The 15,554-nt window shown below is 43.4% G+C and overlaps 13 non-coding genes across 13 annotated transcripts; all 13 read left to right on the forward strand.

Annotated features, from left to right (window-relative positions):
* Positions 1 to 303: 303 nt before the first annotated feature.
* On the forward strand, positions 304 to 422 carry LOC136725792 (5S ribosomal RNA). Its single transcript, XR_010807709.1, has one exon. It is a non-coding gene; the product is annotated as a 5S ribosomal RNA (ribosomal RNA).
* A 1,066-nt stretch (positions 423 to 1,488) lies between these two features.
* Positions 1,489 to 1,607, forward strand: LOC136725768 (5S ribosomal RNA). The gene has a single exon (XR_010807687.1). It is a non-coding gene; the product is annotated as a 5S ribosomal RNA (ribosomal RNA).
* A 1,065-nt stretch (positions 1,608 to 2,672) lies between these two features.
* On the forward strand, positions 2,673 to 2,791 carry LOC136725795 (5S ribosomal RNA). Its single transcript, XR_010807712.1, has one exon. It is a non-coding gene; the product is annotated as a 5S ribosomal RNA (ribosomal RNA).
* A 1,066-nt stretch (positions 2,792 to 3,857) lies between these two features.
* Positions 3,858 to 3,976, forward strand: LOC136725805 (5S ribosomal RNA). The gene has a single exon (XR_010807720.1). It is a non-coding gene; the product is annotated as a 5S ribosomal RNA (ribosomal RNA).
* Positions 3,977 to 5,041: 1,065 nt separating this feature from the next.
* Positions 5,042 to 5,160, forward strand: LOC136725803 (5S ribosomal RNA). Its single transcript, XR_010807718.1, has one exon. It is a non-coding gene; the product is annotated as a 5S ribosomal RNA (ribosomal RNA).
* A 1,055-nt stretch (positions 5,161 to 6,215) lies between these two features.
* On the forward strand, positions 6,216 to 6,334 carry LOC136725771 (5S ribosomal RNA). The gene has a single exon (XR_010807690.1). It is a non-coding gene; the product is annotated as a 5S ribosomal RNA (ribosomal RNA).
* A 1,066-nt stretch (positions 6,335 to 7,400) lies between these two features.
* LOC136725806 (5S ribosomal RNA) lies at positions 7,401 to 7,519 on the forward strand. The gene has a single exon (XR_010807721.1). It is a non-coding gene; the product is annotated as a 5S ribosomal RNA (ribosomal RNA).
* Positions 7,520 to 8,569: 1,050 nt separating this feature from the next.
* Positions 8,570 to 8,688, forward strand: LOC136725793 (5S ribosomal RNA). The gene has a single exon (XR_010807710.1). It is a non-coding gene; the product is annotated as a 5S ribosomal RNA (ribosomal RNA).
* A 1,066-nt stretch (positions 8,689 to 9,754) lies between these two features.
* LOC136725790 (5S ribosomal RNA) lies at positions 9,755 to 9,873 on the forward strand. Its single transcript, XR_010807707.1, has one exon. It is a non-coding gene; the product is annotated as a 5S ribosomal RNA (ribosomal RNA).
* Positions 9,874 to 10,939: 1,066 nt separating this feature from the next.
* Positions 10,940 to 11,058, forward strand: LOC136725804 (5S ribosomal RNA). The gene has a single exon (XR_010807719.1). It is a non-coding gene; the product is annotated as a 5S ribosomal RNA (ribosomal RNA).
* Positions 11,059 to 12,113: 1,055 nt separating this feature from the next.
* Positions 12,114 to 12,232, forward strand: LOC136725783 (5S ribosomal RNA). The gene has a single exon (XR_010807701.1). It is a non-coding gene; the product is annotated as a 5S ribosomal RNA (ribosomal RNA).
* A 1,066-nt stretch (positions 12,233 to 13,298) lies between these two features.
* On the forward strand, positions 13,299 to 13,417 carry LOC136725769 (5S ribosomal RNA). The gene has a single exon (XR_010807688.1). It is a non-coding gene; the product is annotated as a 5S ribosomal RNA (ribosomal RNA).
* A 1,058-nt stretch (positions 13,418 to 14,475) lies between these two features.
* On the forward strand, positions 14,476 to 14,594 carry LOC136725770 (5S ribosomal RNA). Its single transcript, XR_010807689.1, has one exon. It is a non-coding gene; the product is annotated as a 5S ribosomal RNA (ribosomal RNA).
* Positions 14,595 to 15,554: the final 960 nt, after the last annotated feature.

Below are 15,554 nucleotides of genomic sequence, written 5' to 3' on the forward strand. Positions count from 1 at the left end.
TGCATGTCAATTGAAATCCTTACTGAAATGCACACCTTCTCAAGATTGCGCTTGAATGGCGTGTCAGGCACTCAATTACAGCTGTTTTATCAAGACAATGTGTTCGTTTTGTAATACATAGGTCTGGTGTGGCACCCCAGCTAACGCACAACGTTGCCACAACGTTTCGTGTTAGCAGGGACTGTCTGCGGCGTGCTGGTGTGTCCCGGACTTTAGAGTAGAGAGACAGTTCAACTGTAAGTATGAGCGGCAGAAACGGATATTGCCTTCCCTTTAAGTAGAGCGTCAGGGACAGCCTCCCTGGCTTACGGCCATACTAGCCTGAATACGCCCGATCTCGTCCGATCTCGGAAACTAAGCAGGCTCGGGCCTGGTCAGTACTTGGATGGGAGACCGCCTGGGAATACCAGGTGCTGTAAGCTTTTGCATCTTTTACACACCAGAGGGCGACAAATCACGAGTTTTAACTTTGGATACACGCAATTTCATCATTATTTCAGATTTGACTTCCCCAAATACACAGGCATACAATAGATCTTGTTCTCCAATGTAAACGGTCCCTAGTAACTAGGGTACATTCGTAAATAAATTGAGCATCATGGCTAGAAGTGACTAAATGTTGCCTAATCTTTCTCATCGAGAAATGACACAATTACAGCAACACAAAAAGGAACTCCACCGGACAAAGTTCAGTGCTCACAAGGAGCCTCATTCAACACACACGGTTCCATTCCCATTCATGCAAAGCACGAAAGTGTAAAACTTGGGAACATACTTGAGAGCAAAGATCACATTCAATCTCATTCAAGGCACGGATGTGAATGCAACGGGATGAAATTACTGAAATGATGCCTGCCCTCGAACTGTGATGATGGACTACCCGACTCGCCAATAATATTGGGTTCTGGTGTATTGAAATACAGGAGCTGCTGGATTTGTGTGTTTTCTTACCCCCTCACCATAGTTTGTCAAATGTTTAAACAACTGAACTTATATTCAAGGTTTGTTTCTCTTCATATGTTTTACTGGTTTACATTTGTCTCAGCAACCTGTTGAATGATTCTTCTGCTTTCAAAACAAAATGACAACAGGATGAATGCACACACTTGTAAAAACAATACATGCAATGTTATGCATCATAGTGATGCAACCTCCTTTCAGTTTCATACTGCATGTCAATTGAAATCCTTACTGAAATGCACACCTTCTCAAGATTGCGCTTGACTGGCGTGTCAGGCACTCAATTACAGCTGTTTTATCAAGACAATGTGTTCGTTTTGTAATATATAGTTCCGGTCTGGTGTGGCACCCCAGCTAACGCACAACGTTGCCACAATGTTGCCACAACGTGGCGTGTTAGCAGGGACTGTCTGCGGCGCGCTGGTGTGTCCCGGGCTTTAGAGTAGAGAGACAGTTCAACTGTAAGTATGAACGGCAGAAACGGATATTGCCTTCCCTTTAAGTAGAGCGTCAGGGACAGCATTCCTAGCTTACGGCCATACTAGCCTGAATACGCCCGATCTCGTCCGATCTCGGAAGCTAAGCAGGCTCGGGCCTGGTCAGTACTTGGATGGGAGACCGCCTGGGAATACCAGGTGCTGTAAGCTTTTGCATCTTTTACACACCAGAGGGCGACATATCACGAGTTTTAACTTTGGATACACGCAATTTCATCATTATTTCAGATTTGACTTCCCCAAATACACAGGCATACAATAGATCTTGTTCTCCAATGTAAACGGTCCCTAGTAACTAGGGTACATTCATAAATAAATTGAGCATCATGGCTAGAAGTGACTAAATGTTGCCTAATCTTTCTCATCGAGAAATGACAGAATTACAGCAACACAAAAAGGAACTCCACCGGACAAAGTTCAGTGCTCACAAGGAGCCTCATTCAACACACACGGTTCCATTCCCATTCATGCAAAGCACGAAAGTGTAAAACTTGGGAACATACTTGAGAGCAAAGATCACATTCAATCTCATTCAGGCACGGATGTGAATGCAACAAGATGAAATTACTGAAATGATGCCTGCCCTCGAACTGTGATGATGGACTACCCGACTCGCCAATAATATTGGGTTCTGGTGTATTGAAATACAGGAGCTGCTGGATTTGTGTGTTTTCTTACCCCCTCACCATAGTTTGTCAAATGTTTAAACAACTGAACTTATATTCAAGGTTTGTTTCTCTTCATATGTTTTACTGGTTTACATTTGTCTCAGCAACCTGTTGAATGATTCTTCTGCTTTCAAAACAAAATGACAACAGGATGAATGCACACACTTGAAAATACAATACATGCAATGTTATGCATCATAGTGATGCAACCTCCTTTCAGTTTCATACTGCATGTCAATTTAAATCCTTACTGAAATGCACACCTTCTCAAGATTGCGCTTGACTGGCGTGTCAGGCACTCAATTACAGCTGTTTTATCAAGACAATGTGTTCGTTTTGTAATATATAGTTCCGGTCTGGTGTGGCACCCCAGCTAACGCACAACGTTGCCACAATGTTGCCACAACGTGGCGTGTTAGCAGGGACTGTCTGCGGCGCGCTGGTGTGTCCCGGGCTTTAGAGTAGAGAGACAGTTCAACTGTAAGTATGAACGGCAGAAACGGATATTGCCTTCCCTTTAAGTAGAGCGTCAGGGACAGCCTCCCTGGCTTACGGCCATACTAGCCTGAATACGCCCGATCTCGTCCGATCTCGGAAGCTAAGCAGGCTTGGGCCTGGTCAGTACTTGGATGGGAGACCGCCTGGGAATACCAGGTGCTGTAAGCTTTTGCATCTTTTACACACCAGAGGGCGACAAATCACGAGTTTTAACTTTGGATACACGCAATTTCATCATTATTTCAGATTTGACTTCCCCAAATACACAGGCATACAATAGATCTTGTTCTCCAATGTAAACGGTCCCTAGTAACTAGGGTACATTCGTAAATAAATTGAGCATCATGGCTAGAAGTGACTAAATGTTGCCTAATCTTTCTCATCGAGAAATGACACAATTACAGCAACACAAAAAGGAACTCCACCGGACAAAGTTCAGTGCTCACAAGGAGCCTCATTCAACACACACGGTTCCATTCCCATTCATGCAAAGCACGAAAGTGTAAAACTTGGGAACATACTTGAGAGCAAAGATCACATTCAATCTCATTCAAGGCACGGATGTGAATGCAACGGGATGAAATTACTGAAATGATGCCTGCCCTCGAACTGTGATGATGGACTACCCGACTCGCCAATAATATTGGGTTCTGGTGTATTGAAATACAGGAGCTGCTGGATTTGTGTGTTTTCTTACCCCCTCACCATAGTTTGTCAAATGTTTAAACAACTGAACTTATATTCAAGGTTTGTTTCTCTTCATATGTTTTACTGGTTTACATTTGTCTCAGCAACCTGTTGAATGATTCTTCTGCTTTCAAAACAAAATGACAACAGGATGAATGCACACACTTGTAAAAACAATACATGCAATGTTATGCATCATAGTGATGCAACCTCCTTTCAGTTTCATACTGCATGTCAATTGAAATCCTTACTGAAATGCACACCTTCTCAAGATTGCGCTTGACTGGCGTGTCAGGCACTCAATTACAGCTGTTTTATCAAGACAATGTGTTCGTTTTGTAATATATAGTTCCGGTCTGGTGTGGCACCCCAGCTAACGCACAACGTTGCCACAATGTTGCCACAACGTGGCGTGTTAGCAGGGACTGTCTGCGGCGCGCTGGTGTGTCCCGGGCTTTAGAGTAGAGAGACAGTTCAACTGTAAGTATGAACGGCAGAAACGGATATTGCCTTCCCTTTAAGTAGAGCGTCAGGGACAGCATTCCTAGCTTACGGCCATACTAGCCTGAATACGCCCGATCTCGTCCGATCTCGGAAGCTAAGCAGGCTCGGGCCTGGTCAGTACTTGGATTGGAGACCGCCTGGGAATACCAGGTGCTGTAAGCTTTTGCATCTTTTACACACCAGAGGGCGACATATCACGAGTTTTAACTTTGGATACACGCAATTTCATCATTATTTCAGATTTGACTTCCCCAAATACACAGGCATACAATAGATCTTGTTCTCCAATGTAAACGGTCCCTAGTAACTAGGGTACATTCATAAATAAATTGAGCATCATGGCTAGAAGTGACTAAATGTTGCCTAATCTTTCTCATCGAGAAATGACAGAATTACAGCAACACAAAAAGGAACTCCACCGGACAAAGTTCAGTGCTCACAAGGAGCCTCATTCAACACACACGGTTCCATTCCCATTCATGCAAAGCACGAAAGTGTAAAACTTGGGAACATACTTGAGAGCAAAGATCACATTCAATCTCATTCAGGCACGGATGTGAATGCAACAAGATGAAATTACTGAAATGATGCCTGCCCTCGAACTGTGATGATGGACTACCCGACTCGCCAATAATATTGGGTTCTGGTGTATTGAAATACAGGAGCTGCTGGATTTGTGTGTTTTCTTACCCCCTCACCATAGTTTGTCAAATGTTTAAACAACTGAACTTATATTCAAGGTTTGTTTCTCTTCATATGTTTTACTGGTTTACATTTGTCTCAGCAACCTGTTGAATGATTCTTCTGCTTTCAAAACAAAATGACAACAGGATGAATGCACACACTTGAAAATACAATACATGCAATGTTATGCATCATAGTGATGCAACCTCCTTTCAGTTTCATACTGCATGTCAATTTAAATCCTTACTGAAATGCACACCTTCTCAAGATTGCGCTTGACTGGCGTGTCAGGCACTCAATTACAGCTGTTTTATCAAGACAATGTGTTCGTTTTGTAATATATAGTTCCGGTCTGGTGTGGCACCCCAGCTAACGCACAACGTTGCCACAATGTTGCCACAACGTGGCGTGTTAGCAGGGACTGTCTGCGGCGCGCTGGTGTGTCCCGGGCTTTAGAGTAGAGAGACAGTTCAACTGTAAGTATGAACGGCAGAAACGGATATTGCCTTCCCTTTAAGTAGAGCGTCAGGGACAGCCTCCCTGGCTTACGGCCATACTAGCCTGAATACGCCCGATCTCGTCCGATCTCGGAAGCTAAGCAGGCTTGGGCCTGGTCAGTACTTGGATGGGAGACTGCCTGGAAATACCAGGTGCTGTAAGCTTTTGCATCTTTTACACACCAGAGGGCGACAAATCACGAGTTTTAACTTTGGATACACGCAATTTCATCATTATTTCAGATTTGACTTCCCCAAATACACAGGCATACAATAGATCTTGTTCTCCAACGTAAACGGTCCCTAGTAACTAGGGTACATTCGTAAATAAATTGAGCATCATGGCTAGAAGTGACTAAATGTTGCCTAATCTTTCTCATCGAGAAATGACACAATTACAGCAACACAAAAAGGAACTCCACCGGACAAAGTTCAGTGCTCACAAGGAGCTTCATTCAACACATACGGTTCCATTCCCATTCATGCAAAGCACGAAAGTGTAAAACTTGGGAACATACTTGAGAGCAAAGATCACATTCAATCTCATTCAAGGCACGGATGTGAATGAAACGGGATGAAATTACTGAAATTATGCCTGCCCTCGAACTGTGATGATGGACTACCCGACTCGCCAATAATATTGGGTTCTGGTGTATTGAAGTACAGGAGCTGCTGGATTTGTGTGTTTTCTTACCCCCTCACCATAGTTTGTCAAATGTTTAAACAACTGAACTTATATTCAAGGTTTGTTTCTCTTCATATGTTTTACTGGTTTACATTTGTCTCAGCAACCTGTTGAATGATTCTTCTGCTTTCAAAACAAAATGACAACAGGATGAATGCACACACTTGAAAATACAATACATGCAATGTTATGCATCATAGTGATGCAACCTCCTTTCAGTTTCATACTGCATGTCAATTGAAATCCTTACTGAAATGCACACCTTCTCAAGATTGCGCTTGACTGGCGTGTCAGGCACTCAATTACAGCTGTTTTATCAAGACAATGTGTTCGTTTTGTAATATATAGTTCCGGTCTGGTGTGGCACCCCAGCTAACGCACAACGTTGCCACAACGTTTCGTGTTAGCAGGGACTGTCTGCGGCGCGCTGGTGTGTCCCGGACTTTAGAGTAGAGAGACAGTTCAATTGCAAGTATGAGCGGCAGAAACGGATATTGCCTTCCCTTTAAGTAGAGCGTCAGGGACAGCCTCTCTGGCTTACGGCCATACTAGCCTGAATACGCCCGATCTCATCCGATCTCGGAAGCTAAGCAGGCTCGGGCCTGGTCAGTACTTGGATGGGAGACCGCCTGGGAATACCAGGTGCTGTAAGCTTTTGCATCTTTTACACACCAGAGGGCGACAAATCACGAGTTTTAACTTTGGATACACGCAATTTCATCATTATTTCAGATTTGACTTCCCCAAATACACAGGCATACAATAGATCTTGTTCTCCAACGTAAACGGTCCCTAGTAACTAGGGTACATTCGTAAATAAATTGAGCATCATGGCTAGAAGTGACTAAATGTTGCCTAATCTTTCTCATCGAGAAATTACACAATTACAGCAACACAAAAAGGAACTCCACCGGACAAAGTTCAGTGCTCACAAGGAGCCTCATTCAACACACACGGTTCCATTCCCATTCATGCAAAGCACGAAAGTGTAAAACTTGGGAACATACTTGAGAGCAAAGATCACATTCAATCTCATTCAAGGCACGGATGTGAATGCAACGGGATGAAATTACTGAAATGATGCCTGCCCTCGAACTGTGATGATGGACTACCCGACTCGCCAATAATATTGGCTTCTGGTGTATTGAAATACAGGAGCTGCTGGATTTGTGTCATTTCTTACCCCCTCACCATAGTTTGTCAAATGTTTAAACAACTGAACTTATATTCAAGGTTTGTTTCTCTTCATATGTTTTACTGGTTTACATTTGTCTCAGCAACCTGTTGAATGATTCTTCTGCTTTCAAAACAAAATGACAACAGGATGAATGCACACACTTGAAAATACAATACATGCAATGTTATGCATCATAGTGATGCAACCTCCTTTCAGTTTCATACTGCATGTCAATTGAAATCCTTACTGAAATGCACACCTTCTCAAGATTGCGCTTGACTGGCGTGTCAGGCACTCAATTACAGCTGTTTTATCAAGACAATGTGTTCGTTTTGTAAAATATAGTTCCGGTCTGGTGTGGCACCCCAGCTAACGCACAACGTTGCCACAATGTTGCCACAACGTGGCGTGTTAGCAGGGACTGTCTGCGGCGCGCTGGTGTGTCCCGGGCTTTAGAGTAGAGAGACAGTTCAACTGTAAGTATGAACGGCAGAAACGGATATTGCCTTCCCTTTAAGTAGAGCGTCAGGGACAGCCTCCCTGGCTTACGGCCATACTAGCCTGAATACGCCCGATCTCGTCCGATCTCGGAAGCCAAGCAGGCTCGGGCCTGGTCAGTACTTGGATGGGAGACCGCCTGGGAATACCAGGTCCTGTAAGCTTTTGCATCTTTTACACACCAGAGGGCGACAAATCACGAGTTTTAACTTTGGATACACGCAATTTCATCATTATTTCAGATTTGACTTCCCCAAATACACAGGCATACAATAGATCTTGTTCTCCAACGTAAACGGTCCCTAGTAACTAGGGTACATTCGTAAATAAATTGAGCATCATGGCTAGAAGTGACTAAATGTTGCCTAATCTTTCTCATCGAGAAATGACACAATTACAGCAACACAAAAAGGAACTCCACCGGACAAAGTTCAGTGCTCACAAGGAGCCTCATTCAACACACACGGTTCCATTCCCATTCATGCAAAGCACGAAAGTGTAAAACTTGGGAACATACTTGAGAGCAAAGATCACATTCAATCTCATTCAAGGCACGGATGTGAATGCAACGGGATGAAATTACTGAAATGATGCCTGCCCTCGAACTGTGATGATGGACTACCTGACTCGCCAATAATATTGGGTTCTGGTGTATTGAAATACAGGAGCTGCTGGATTTGTGTGTTTTCTTACCCCCTCACCATAGTTTGTCAAATGTTTAAACAACTGAACTTATATTCAAGGTTTGTTTCTCTTCATATGTTTTACTGGTTTACATTTGTCTCAGCAACCTGTTGAATGATTCTTCTGCTTTCAAAACAAAATGACAACAGGATGAATGCACACACTTGAAAATACAATACATGCAATGTTATGCATCATAGTGATGCAACCTCCTTTCAGTTTCATACTGCATGTCAATTGAAATCCTTACTGAAATGCACACCTTCTCAAGATTGCGCTTGAATGGCGTGTCAGGCACTCAATTACAGCTGTTTTATCAAGACAATGTGTTCGTTTTGTAATACATAGGTCTGGTGTGGCACCCCAGCTAACGCACAACGTTGCCACAACGTTTCGTGTTAGCAGGGACTGTCTGCGGCGTGCTGGTGTGTCCCGGACTTTAGAGTAGAGAGACAGTTCAACTGTAAGTATGAGCGGCAGAAACGGATATTGCCTTCCCTTTAAGTAGAGCGTCAGGGACAGCCTCCCTGGCTTACGGCCATACTAGCCTGAATACGCCCGATCTCGTCCGATCTCGGAAACTAAGCAGGCTCGGGCCTGGTCAGTACTTGGATGGGAGACCGCCTGGGAATACCAGGTGCTGTAAGCTTTTGCATCTTTTACACACCAGAGGGCGACAAATCACGAGTTTTAACTTTGGATACACGCAATTTCATCATTATTTCAGATTTGACTTCCCCAAATACACAGGCATACAATAGATCTTGTTCTCCAATGTAAACGGTCCCTAGTAACTAGGGTACATTCGTAAATAAATTGAGCATCATGGCTAGAAGTGACTAAATGTTGCCTAATCTTTCTCATCGAGAAATGACACAATTACAGCAACACAAAAAGGAACTCCACCGGACAAAGTTCAGTGCTCACAAGGAGCCTCATTCAACACACACGGTTCCATTCCCATTCATGCAAAGCACGAAAGTGTAAAACTTGGGAACATACTTGAGAGCAAAGATCACATTCAATCTCATTCAAGGCACGGATGTGAATGCAACGGGATGAAATTACTGAAATGATGCCTGCCCTCGAACTGTGATGATGGACTACCCGACTCGCCAATAATATTGGGTTCTGGTGTATTGAAATACAGGAGCTGCTGGATTTGTGTGTTTTCTTACCCCCTCACCATAGTTTGTCAAATGTTTAAACAACTGAACTTATATTCAAGGTTTGTTTCTCTTCATATGTTTTACTGGTTTACATTTGTCTCAGCAACCTGTTGAATGATTCTTCTGCTTTCAAAACAAAATGACAACAGGATGAATGCACACACTTGTAAAAACAATACATGCAATGTTATGCATCATAGTGATGCAACCTCCTTTCAGTTTCATACTGCATGTCAATTGAAATCCTTACTGAAATGCACACCTTCTCAAGATTGCGCTTGACTGGCGTGTCAGGCACTCAATTACAGCTGTTTTATCAAGACAATGTGTTCGTTTTGTAATATATAGTTCCGGTCTGGTGTGGCACCCCAGCTAACGCACAACGTTGCCACAATGTTGCCACAACGTGGCGTGTTAGCAGGGACTGTCTGCGGCGCGCTGGTGTGTCCCGGGCTTTAGAGTAGAGAGACAGTTCAACTGTAAGTATGAACGGCAGAAACGGATATTGCCTTCCCTTTAAGTAGAGCGTCAGGGACAGCATTCCTAGCTCACGGCCATACTAGCCTGAATACGCCCGATCTCGTCCGATCTCGGAAGCTAAGCAGGCTCGGGCCTGGTCAGTACTTGGATGGGAGACCGCCTGGGAATACCAGGTGCTGTAAGCTTTTGCATCTTTTACACACCAGAGGGCGACATATCACGAGTTTTAACTTTGGATACACGCAATTTCATCATTATTTCAGATTTGACTTCCCCAAATACACAGGCATACAATAGATCTTGTTCTCCAATGTAAACGGTCCCTAGTAACTAGGGTACATTCATAAATAAATTGAGCATCATGGCTAGAAGTGACTAAATGTTGCCTAATCTTTCTCATCGAGAAATGACAGAATTACAGCAACACAAAAAGGAACTCCACCGGACAAAGTTCAGTGCTCACAAGGAGCCTCATTCAACACACACGGTTCCATTCCCATTCATGCAAAGCACGAAAGTGTAAAACTTGGGAACATACTTGAGAGCAAAGATCACATTCAATCTCATTCAAGGCACGGATGTGAATGCAACAAGATGAAATTACTGAAATGATGCCTGCCCTCGAACTGTGATGATGGACTACCCGACTCGCCAATAATATTGGGTTCTGGTGTATTGAAATACAGGAGCTGCTGGATTTGTGTGTTTTCTTACCCCCTCACCATAGTTTGTCAAATGTTTAAACAACTGAACTTATATTCAAGGTTTGTTTCTCTTCATATGTTTTACTGGTTTACATTTGTCTCAGCAACCTGTTGAATGATTCTTCTGCTTTCAAAACAAAATGACAACAGGATGAATGCACACACTTGAAAATACAATACATGCAATGTTATGCATCATAGTGATGCAACCTCCTTTCAGTTTCATACTGCATGTCAATTTAAATCCTTACTGAAATGCACACCTTCTCAAGATTGCGCTTGACTGGCGTGTCAGGCACTCAATTACAGCTGTTTTATCAAGACAATGTGTTCGTTTTGTAATATATAGTTCCGGTCTGGTGTGGCACCCCAGCTAACGCACAACGTTGCCACAATGTTGCCACAACGTGGCGTGTTAGCAGGGACTGTCTGCGGCGCGCTGGTGTGTCCCGGGCTTTAGAGTAGAGAGACAGTTCAACTGTAAGTATGAACGGCAGAAACGGATATTGCCTTCCCTTTAAGTAGAGCGTCAGGGACAGCCTCCCTGGCTTACGGCCATACTAGCCTGAATACGCCCGATCTCGTCCGATCTCGGAAGCTAAGCAGGCTTGGGCCTGGTCAGTACTTGGATGGGAGACTGCCTGGAAATACCAGGTGCTGTAAGCTTTTGCATCTTTTACACACCAGAGGGCGACAAATCACGAGTTTTAACTTTGGATACACGCAATTTCATCATTATTTCAGATTTGACTTCCCCAAATACACAGGCATACAATAGATCTTGTTCTCCAACGTAAACGGTCCCTAGTAACTAGGGTACATTCGTAAATAAATTGAGCATCATGGCTAGAAGTGACTAAATGTTGCCTAATCTTTCTCATCGAGAAATGACACAATTACAGCAACACAAAAAGGAACTCCACCGGACAAAGTTCAGTGCTCACAAGGAGCTTCATTCAACACATACGGTTCCATTCCCATTCATGCAAAGCACGAAAGTGTAAAACTTGGGAACATACTTGAGAGCAAAGATCACATTCAATCTCATTCAAGGCACGGATGTGAATGCAACGGGATGAAATTACTGAAATTATGCCTGCCCTCGAACTGTGATGATGGACTACCCGACTCGCCAATAATATTGGGTTCTGGTGTATTGAAGTACAGGAGCTGCTGGATTTGTGTGTTTTCTTACCCCCTCACCATAGTTTGTCAAATGTTTAAACAACTGAACTTATATTCAAGGTTTGTTTCTCTTCATATGTTTTACTGGTTTACATTTGTCTCAGCAACCTGTTGAATGATTCTTCTGCTTTCAAAACAAAATGACAACAGGATGAATGCACACACTTGAAAATACAATACATGCAATGTTATGCATCATAGTGATGCAACCTCCTTTCAGTTTCATACTGCATGTCAATTGAAATCCTTACTGAAATGCACACCTTCTCAAGATTGCGCTTGACTGGCGTGTCAGGCACTCAATTACAGCTGTTTTATCAAGACAATGTGTTCGTTTTGTAATATATAGTTCCGGTCTGGTGTGGCACCCCAGCTAACGCACAACGTTGCCACAACGTTTCGTGTTAGCAGGGACTGTCTGCGGCGCGCTGGTGTGTCCCGGACTTTAGAGTAGAGAGACAGTTCAATTGCAAGTATGAGCGGCAGAAACGGATATTGCCTTCCCTTTAAGTAGAGCGTCAGGGACAGCCTCTCTGGCTTACGGCCATACTAGCCTGAATACGCCCGATCTCATCCGATCTCGGAAGCTAAGCAGGCTCGGGCCTGGTCAGTACTTGGATGGGAGACCGCCTGGGAATACCAGGTGCTGTAAGCTTTTGCATCTTTTACACACCAGAGGGCGACAAATCACGAGTTTTAACTTTGGATACACGCAATTTCATCATTATTTCAGATTTGACTTCCCCAAATACACAGGCATACAATAGATCTTGTTCTCCAACGTAAACGGTCCCTAGTAACTAGTGTACATTCGTAAATAAATTGAGCATCATGGCTAGAAGTGACTAAATGTTGCCTAATCTTTCTCATCGAGAAATGACACAATTACAGCAACACAAAAAGGAACTCCACCGGACAAAGTTCAGTGCTCACAAGGAGCCTCATTCAACACACACGGTTCCATTCCCATTCATGCAAAGCACGAAAGTGTAAAACTTGGGACAATACTTGAGAGCAAAGATCACATTCAATCTCATTCAAGGCACGGATGTGAATGCAACGGGATGAAATTACTGAAATGATGCCTGCCCTCGAACTGTGATGATGGACTACCCGACTCGCCAATAATATTGGGTTCTGGTGTATTGAAATACAGGAGCTGCTGGATTTGTGTGTTTTCTTACCCCCTCACCATAGTTTGTCAAATGTTTAAACAACTGAACTTATATTCAAGGTTTGTTTCTCTTCATATGTTTTACTGGTTTACATTTGTCTCAGCAACCTGTTGAATGATTCTTCTGCTTTCAAAACAAAATGACAACAGGATGAATGCACACACTTGAAAATACAATACATGCAATGTTATGCATCATAGTGATGCAACCTCCTTTCAGTTTCATACTGCATGTCAATTGAAATCCTTACTGAAATGCACACCTTCTCAAGATTGCGCTTGACTGGCGTGTCAGGCACTCAATTACAGCTGTTTTATCAAGACAATGTGTTCGTTTTGTAATATATAGTTCCGGTCTGGTGTGGCACCCCAGCTAACGCACAACGTTGCCACAATGTTGCCACAACGTGGCGTGTTAGCAGGGACTATCTGCGGCGCGCTGCTGTGTCCCGGGCTTTAGAGTAGAGAGACAGTTCAACTGTAAGTATGAACGGCAGAAACGGATATTGCCTTCCCTTTAAGTAGAGCGTCAGGGACAGCCTTTCTGGCTTACGGCCATACTAGCCTGAATACGCCCGATCTCGTCCGATCTCGGAAGCTAAGCAGGCTCGGGCCTGGTCAGTACTTGGATGGGAGACCGCCTGGGAATACCAGGTGCTGTAAGCTTTTGCATCTTTTACACACCAGAGGGCGACAAATCACGAGTTTTAACTTTGGATACACGCAATTTCATCATTATTTCAGATTTGACTTCCCCAAATACACAGGCATACAATAGATCTTGTTCTCCAACGTAAACGGTCCCTAGTAACTAGGGTACATTCATAAATAAATTGAGCATCATGGCTAGAAGTGACTAAATGTTGCCTAATCTTTCTCATCGAGAAATGACACAATTACAGCAACACAAAAAGGAACTCCACCGGACAAAGTTCAGTGCTCACAAGGAGCCTCATTCAACACACACGGTTCCATTCCCATTCATGCAAAGCACGAAAGTGTAAAACTTGGGAACATACTTGAGAGCAAAGATCACATTCAATCTCATTCAAGGCACGGATGTGAATGCAACGGGATGAAATTACTGAAATGATGCCTGCCCTCGAACTGTGATGATGGACTACCCGACTCGCCAATAATATTGGGTTCTGGTGTATTGAAATACAGGAGCTGCTGGATTTGTGTGTTTTCTTACCCCCTCACCATAGTTTGTCAAATGTTTAAACAACTGAACTTATATTCAAGGTTTGTTTCTCTTCATATGTTTTACTGGTTTACATTTGTCTCAGCAACCTCAGCAAAAATGATTCTTCTACTTTCAAAACAAAATGACAACAGGATGAATGCACACACTTGAAAATACAATACATGCAATGTTATGCATCATAGTGATGCAACCTCCTTTCAGTTTCATACTGCATGTCAATTGAAATCCTTACTGAAATGCACACCTTCTCAAGATTGCGCTTGACTGGCGTGTCAGGCACTCAATTACAGCTGTTTTATCAAGACAATGTGTTCGTTTTGTAATATATAGTTCCGGTCTGGTGTGGCACCCCAGCTAACGCACAACGTTGCCACAACGTTTCGTGTTAGCAGGGACTGTCTGCGGCGCGCTGGTGTGTCCCGGACTTTAGAGTAGAGAGACAGTTCAACTGCAAGTATGAGCGGCAGAAACGGATATTGCCTTCCCTTTAAGTAGAGCGTCAGGGACAGCCTCCCTGGCTTACGGCCATACTAGCCTGAATACGCCCGATCTCGTCCGATCTCGGAAGCTAAGCAGGCTCGGGCCTGGTCAGTACTTGGATGGGAGACCGCCTGGGAATACCAGGTGCTGTAAGCTTTTGCATCTTTTACACACCAGAGGGCGACAAATCACGAGTTTTAACTTTGGATACACGCAATTTCATCATTATTTCAGATTTGACTTCCCCAAATACACAGGCATACAATAGATCTTGTTCTCCAACGTAAACGGTCCCTAGTAACTAGGGTACATTCGTAAATAAATTGAGCATCATGGCTAGAAGTGACTAAATGTTGCCTAATCTTTCTCATCGAGAAATGACACAATTACAGCAACACAAAAAGGAACTCCACCGGACAGAGTTCAGTGCTCACAAGGAGCCTCATTCAACACACACGGTTCCATTCCCATTCATGCAAAGCACGAAAGTGTAAAACTTGGGAACATACTTGAGAGCAAAGATCACATTCAATCTCATTCAAGGCACGGATGTGAATGCAACGGGATGAAATTACTGAAATGATGCCTGCCCTCGAACTGTGATGATGGACTACCCGACTCGCCAATAATATTGGATTCTGGTGTATTGAAATACAGGAGCTGCTGGATTTGTGTGTTTTCTTACCCCCTCACCATAGTTTGTCAAATGTTTAAACAACTGAACTTATATTCAAGGTTTGTTTCTCTTCATATGTTTTACTGGTTTACATTTGTCTCAGCAACCTGTTGAATGATTCTTCTGCTTTCAAAACAAAATGACAACAGGATGAATGCACACACTTGAAAATACAATACATGCAATGTTATGCATCATAGTGATGCAACCTCCTTTCAGTTTCATACTGCATGTCAATTGAAATCCTTACTGAAATGCACACCTTCTCAAGATTGCGCTTGACTGGCGTGTCAGGCACTCAATTACAGCTGTTTTATCAAGAGAATGTGTTCGTTTTGTAATATATAGTTCCGGTCTGGTGTGGCACCCCAGCTAACGCACAACGTTGCCACAATGTTGCCACAACGTGGCGTGTTAGCAGGGACTGTCTGCGGCGCGCT

This window comes from Amia ocellicauda, unplaced genomic scaffold, assembly GCF_036373705.1.
Source record: "Amia ocellicauda isolate fAmiCal2 unplaced genomic scaffold, fAmiCal2.hap1 HAP1_SCAFFOLD_223, whole genome shotgun sequence".
Lineage (NCBI taxonomy): Eukaryota > Metazoa > Chordata > Actinopteri > Amiiformes > Amiidae > Amia > Amia ocellicauda.